The sequence below is a fragment of the Vigna angularis genome, chromosome 7 (assembly GCF_016808095.1).
Source record: "Vigna angularis cultivar LongXiaoDou No.4 chromosome 7, ASM1680809v1, whole genome shotgun sequence".
Taxonomy (NCBI): domain Eukaryota; kingdom Viridiplantae; phylum Streptophyta; class Magnoliopsida; order Fabales; family Fabaceae; genus Vigna; species Vigna angularis.
The window spans coordinates 7832293-7839631 of NC_068976.1; the positions used below are offsets into that span (position 1 = coordinate 7832293).

The 7339-nt window shown below is 38.8% G+C and overlaps 1 pseudogene; it reads left to right on the forward strand.

The window, feature by feature from the left end:
- The first annotated feature begins 1452 nt into the window (after positions 1–1452).
- On the forward strand, positions 1453–2320 carry LOC128197808 (uncharacterized; annotated as a pseudogene).
- Positions 2321–7339: the final 5019 nt, after the last annotated feature.

Genomic DNA, 7339 nt, shown 5'->3' on the forward strand with positions numbered 1-7339 from the left:
ACACAAGTTGACATAATATTCACGTAGTACTAGGCTGACATAGGAGAGTAAAACAATTACTGGGAACATTACAGAACGAATTTGAACAAAGTAAAAACTATACTTGAAAATAGATATCCAGATGAAACTATGAAAAAAAATTGCATGGAAAACCGATAAGAATTGAACTCGAACGAAGACACACAAGTTGGCACAAAATTCACGCAGCAACCAGCGAAAATTGAAATGGTTGAGATGAAATAGGCTCAATTGTTATTTTTCATTTAGCCTTCAAATGTCCCAAAAAGTTATCCAAAATTTTCCCGTAATTAATAATGCAAAATAATAAGCTCAGATAATTCAAATTAATTAAAATAAGAATTTCCGATCAAATTACGCACAATTAGCAAAAATGGAATAATACCGGACATTTTAACACAATTTCCTGATTAAATTCGGTACAATAAGCTAAGTGAAGTTGACAAAATATTGACTCATCAAAATAGACCACACTTAGTCTTTTGCACTCTTGGGCAAAATCATGACGCAAATCAGGGAACAAATCAAAGGACATTCAAGGGGACACAGACACAACATACAGAAATCAAAGACTCGTAAGAAAATAAACAAAATTTACACAGTTCTCAAGAAATCTGGACAACGAAAAGGTGTAGACAATATCCAACACAGAATCACAGAAAGCAGATACTCACAGAAATCATCCAAGCAATTCAAAACATGGTAAAATAATCAATCAGCTCAAGAGGTGAATTAAAAATAACAAAACCTCACAGATGCACTAACAGTGTTTCTCTCGAGTGTCTAGGGTAAACATTGTCCACTCAATGTACTCAAGAAAACAAGCAACAAACAGACTTGGCAAGTCTCTAAAATGAACAGTCAAAAATATATGCATGTTCGAATCAAAAGGTCTTTTCTGGGTTGTAATGGGGCCAAGGACAGAGGAAGATAAAATATGGGAAACACTACTACAGAATTGGACATAGATAGCGCTTTTTTAAATAAGCGCTATCTATAAGTGTGCGGAACAATAGATAGCGCTTATTTGAAAAAGCGCTATCTATATACATGACAATAGATATCGTCTTCTTATAACAGCGCTATCTATAAATAATTTATATTACTTTTTTACTGTATAATTTGAAATAAATAAAAAAGATAACGGTTTTTTAAAACAACGCTATCTATTATGCGTTTTTTTTAATCAAGTGGTGTTTATTTGCACACAATAGATAGGCTTCTTGTGGCTCAAAGGCTAGTGCTCATTTCCTCTTCGTTTTTTCTGATTTTCGTTTTTATTTTCCCTGCACGAAGCAATCACCTTCGTTTTCATTTGTCCTCAAAGTTTCTCATTTCTCTTTTGTTCTCATTTTCCCTTCTTCTTCTCGTGATTCCATTTTGCGTATCACTCCCATTAGTTTTTACTCCCTCACTCCCTGCCACCATTAATGGTTAGAAAACCCTAGGGTTTTAGGAAGAAGAACGACGAGTGTGTGGAGGAAAAGAATGAGTTTGGTTGCAGGTTCGTACGAGAAATTCATCTGGGTCTCACCCTAAAGCCCCAATCTCAATCCCTAACCGCTCTTTTCTCCTACTTTTCCCATCTCTCCTCTATCAAAACTGTCACCGTCTCAGGCTCCATTGCCTCTGTCACCGCCCTCTCCTTCTACGCCCCTCCCAATCTCCCCTTCCCCGCAACCGCATCTCCGCCGACGCCTCTCCCTCACCATTTTTGACGTAGACGACTTTGTCCATCTTACCACGCTCTCCGTCCACTGCAATGCCGCTATCAACGACCTTGCCTTGCACCCGTCCGGTGAGCGCGCCCTTACTGTTGCCCTGACAACTACCTCACCGTCGTCAACCTTGTCAGCGGCCGTCGTCAACCTCGACAAGGAAGCTACTCTGGTCAAGTTCAATGTGACCGGCGACCACTTTTTTGTGGCCGCAAAGGAGAAGGGTTTTGTCCAACAGACTGAGGATGCACACATATTTTTCGAATTGGAATGCTCCAAGCCCGTTCTCTGCGCTGCTCCTGCTAGTGTATGCGCTTATTCAAATTCTTTCTCTGTTTGCTCGAATTATCATCGAATATCAAGTTGGTTATTTTTATTTTCTTTGTTTCTTCTTTTGGTGTTGCTAATTTGTCTTGTATGTTAGTGATGCATTTTCTTTATCTTGTAAGAAGAAGAAGAAATGTTCCCTTGGATAAGGAATTCATAACCATTAATTTTGATAGGAAAGGAGAAAGGAAAATATTGGTACTAGCATTGCTGATTGATGTTAATTCTTTCCTTTTGTAGGAGTGTTGGCTTCATAGTAATCTATAATCAAATGCTCTATTGTATGTTTTAACGATGAATTAATGGTCTACATATTTATAATATAGACAAACACCACTGGTATGCATGATGTTTTGGATTTTAAATGATGTGCTATGTAATTCCTATATAATTTTCTCACTTACTGCCAATCAAGAGAAGGAAGATCAGTGTTGTGTAATACATGTGAATGTAATATAAATTTTCTATTAAGAAAATATTTGTTTGAAGTTTTAGATATTAGTATTGGGGCTGGTCGTGGTATGTATGGTATATGACTATGTTTTATTCCACTGGATATCGAATATGAATTATTAACATTGTATGATCGCTGGGTTCTCATGAGCTTAAGCTATGACCTTTACTGTTATTAGTTATTTATAGTCTTAACCAGTGCTTTTGAATGCCTTCACTCCGAGCTATGCTTCACCTTTGAGGAATAATGATTTTTGTAATTACCTAGGTAGAGGTCGCAAAAGACAAAGCTTTTGAGCGTATCATTCAAGGAGGATACAAACCTTTGAATTTTATTACAAGAATCTGGTGCAATTCTATGATGCCTAAATGATGAGTGTATCATATCAATGTTTTCCATTCACAAACCATTATTTTCCTGAACAGGTAGAGTTTTTTTGATTCCAAGCTCTAGTTAGACTCAGACTGTGAAGATGATTTCTATAGGGTCAATGGTGGTAAGGATTCCCTATAACTCTCTTTCCTTTGGTGTCTTTTTCTGGCTTAATTAGTTTACTTGGTCATTTTGTTATGTGTAATTATGATATGAATCATGAGTCGAGAAAAATAAACAGTGTATACACTCCTGAGGATGTTGGTACAACAGGTGCAATTCGGGCTATTTCTCATCACCTAACTGCTAAAGACATTTTGGTGGAATATCCCTCCCTCCCTGGCCTGTGAACTCTGTGATCTAAATAATATTGTTCTTCATGGATGTGTTGATTTTCTGCAGGTTGTCAGTGGTTATCTTGTTACGGATGTTACTGCTATGCTCTGCTTTGCTCCTGTGAGTGGACTTTCAGAGTCAGTAGCTTCTAGTGGGAAAGACAAAACCAAGAAACCTGGCCGCTATGGATAGGGTTGGATCCCACAAAGCAGTTTTTAGTTCACATAGCAACTGGTTAGTTATCTAGCTTTTGTTTATATATGGCATGGTATTGTGGTATGAGTATTCATGTGGAATCTTGCTATATTTTTTAGGAGCATAAGTTGAGAAGGATACTCTCTGCAGTTGGCCAGGTACTTTTCTTTTTCTCGTGTCTGGACCTTCTTAGTTGGTTCCACCTACCTATAATTTCTCTAATGTTACATGTTTATCATTCTCTGAGATAATTACAGAGTTTGTGGAGGTCGTAGCATTCAAGTAAGTTATAAGATAATAATATATAGTATGTTAGTAACATTAGGATTATTAGATATTTTATTTAAACTAACTAAATTAATACTAAATTATTAATTCATATTAGTAACAGTACAGAGTTTCAGACACTTTCTCTGATTTATATAGTTGACGTTTCTGAACACGTGTATGAGTAATATTATGTGAACGTGTACTGTGCAACACATTATGCTTGTGACTTTGTTGAATTGAATATGTGTTACTGATAATGCTAAATTTTACCATTATTTAAGCATTATTTTAGTAGCAAAATCAACTCCTTTCTAACTTATAACTTGTTAAATCCTCCTCTTTTGTCTTGTTTTCTAAATAATTGTGTTTTTGGCTACTTTGATGAACTTTCATCAATAATCTCTTATTTTGTAGCTAAAAATGTGCTTGGAAGGGTCTCCAATAATGTCCAAGGCTGAACCAACCACTAGAAGCAAGCAGATCTGCGGAAAAAGTGAAAATGATGCAGTGCTGAAAAGTCAAGCCGGTTTCTGCACAAAAGCCAGTTTCTGCACAAAAGCCAGTTTTTGTGTGCTGGTCGCGCCCGGGCGTGACAGAGGAGCGCCGGGTGCGACTTTTTGCGAGAAGCTCGCGCCCGGGCGTGAGAAATGGGGCGCCGGGCGCGACTTTTTCCGAGAGGCTCGCGCCCGGGCGCGACTAAGAGGGCGCCGGGCGCGACTTTTTCTGATGTGTCAGATCCAGCTTATTTAACCCAGAAACGCGAAGGGGTTTGGGTCTTTGGTTCTTTGGAGGTGCGATTTGACGGCTGGAGCTCATGGAGGGCGTGAGGAGCTTGTGGGAACATCTCCTCCTCTTCCTTTGGGTCTCCTTCTTCATCCATCTTCCATGTTTGTAAGCTTTAGGGTTCTCCTTCTTCAATCCCCAAATCCCCGGCAACGGCGCCAAAAACTTGTTAGTCCAAAAACTTGTTGGGCTCGATTTCGGCAAGTGCACCGAATCGTTCAAGTAATAAACCGGTAAGACCGGGTATCGTTTTCCCAAGAGACTCGTAATACTAGAGAATTGTGCGATTAACAACTCATAGACTCAAGAACATAACATCAATTTACAAAACAAGTGCAGAAATGTAAATTCATACATAATTACAAGGTTGGACTTTGGTATTGAAGGCACTTGGAAATGGAAAAGACAAGAAATGGTATGAAATGACATTGTTAAGGTTAGTTTTCACCAATGCACTCTTGTGTATGACCAATTTCGTCTCCTCTCTATCAATTTACTAAAGTCAATCCACTAAAACACTCTAGCCCTAATCCCTTAGGTGAAAGAGCCTAGGTTTTCCTTATCAAACCCCAATCCCTTGGCAATCTAACAAGCAAAACCCGCATTAAAGAGCTAGGATCTAAGACAACATGTGAATCATCTTCAGTTCCTAGAATCAATGACCCACAATGACTCCTATTTCAGTTTCGGGTTTCATCTTACGTCCCCATAATCCATAAAACCAAAGAGGAATCTGGTTCTCCATTTCCATGGAGAACCCTAAAGCTTACAAACATGGAAGATGGATGAAGAAGGAGACCCAAAGGAAGAGGAGGAGATGTTCCCACAAGCTCCTCACGCCCTCCATGAGCTCCAGGTGTGAAATCGCACCTCCAAAGAACCAAAGACCCAAACCCCTTCGCGTTTCTGGGTTAAATAAGCTAGATCTGACACATCAGCAAAAGTCACGCCCGGCGCCCTCTATGTCGCGCCCGGGCGCGAGTCTCTCGGAAAAAGTCGCGCCCGGCGCCCCATTTCTCACGCCCGGGCGCGAGCTTCTCGCAAAAAGTCGCACCCGGCGCCCCTCTGTCACGCCCGGGCGCGACCAGCACACAAAAACTGGCTTCTGTGCAGAAACTGGCTTCTGTGCAGGTGGCGTTGGGCGCCCCCTGACCCAGGGGGGCCCGGCCTGACTTTTCAGCACTGCATCATTTTCACTTTTTCCGCAGATCTGCTTGCTTCTAGTGGTTGGTTCAGCCTTGGACATTATTGGAGACCCTTCCAAGCACATTTTTAGCTACAAAATAAGGGATTATTGATGAAAGTTCATCAAAGTAGCCAAAAACACAATTATTTAGAAAACAAGACAAAAGAGGAGGATTTAACAAGTTATAAGTTAGGAAGGAGTTGATTTTGCTACTAAAATAATGCTTAAATAATGGTAAAATTTAGCATTATCAAATACCCCCAAACTTACAGCTTTGCTTGTCCTCAAGCAAAAGTACTTCACCTAGCAAACAATTCAATCACAATGGTCTAGCAACTTTAAGCACACTTTCAATCAAATAAACAAAATCAATCATGCTTGCTCAACTTATAAATCACATTCAAGAGATAATATAGTCTTAGCAAGCTAAACTTCAATCATGGTGCTAACAGTTCAAAATCACATGATAGATGCAATTGATAGATCAACAAACATGGCAAGTTGTTTTCAATAAGTGCATGGAACCAATCCTCACCAAGGAAAGTGTTTCACTCAAGCACAATGGTGTATAAGGATGTGTGTCTAACTCTCAACTATCACAATGTTACACAAATCAACTTTGCCTTTCGTTTCAACAATATCAAACACATTAACAAGCAAGTTACATCACAAGGACTTTTTGAAGCTTGTATTGTGGCTGGGCTAAGAAGAAAAATTGGTTTTTCTGGACAACAAAGTACCTTGAGATAAGAGACCAAACAATTTAATTCATGATATAACATAGTATCTCTTTTACTCCAAAATTGAATAAACCACTCTCAACTTATTTCCCAACTCGTTTCATTGAATTCATTTTTTATTTTTCTTCTTCTCCTTCTTTTTCTTTCTTTTTAACTCAACTTATTGTTTTATCAATGCTCCCTTTTTGACAAGAACTCCCCCAAACTTAGACCATTCTCCTCATTCTAACAAATATGTTCATCTCAACTCAAGGTAAGGAGGTTAAGGATTTTTCAGTAGGCTTAAGGTTTCGGGAATGAGAAAGTTTTCTTTTAAGGTTCAAAGGTTATACATTGGCTTTTAGGCTCAAAATGTAGAAGAGGTGGAAGAACAAGATGGCCTTGATCATTTGTAAAAAGCAAGTAACTAGTTCAAATAGAGAAACTTAGGCAAAATCAACTGTGATTCCAAAGTAATAGCATTCATCAATAAACTCTGAGGCACAACATCTCACAGGTTTACTCAGGGTTCCAAATTTTGATAAACATCATGCCAAGAATATTGATCACAGTCTAAACAGATACAAGCAACCATAATTTCTGTTCAACAAGCTCAACCACATAATCTCAATCAGATTTTCAAAACAATTCTCATGGATAAAGAGCAAGCACAAGAGATTTGCATTCATTTCAAGCTTAATATATGATTCACTCAAATCACCAGACCAATTGCCAAGAACTATCCACAAGGCAAGTCAAAAAGAAATCAAAAACTCAAAAGCTGAAAGCAAATAAAACTTGAAATTAAAACTGAAAAACCGATTTAGAATGGACTCTTTGCATCTCCAGCAGTGTAGGACACTAGCTTCACTTTCATCTGAAATATCTTCCTCCTCTAGTAGCTTATACTCCGCAACTACTCCACCTCCCCCATCAGTAGGGGCCTGGCCCCCAGGCCATG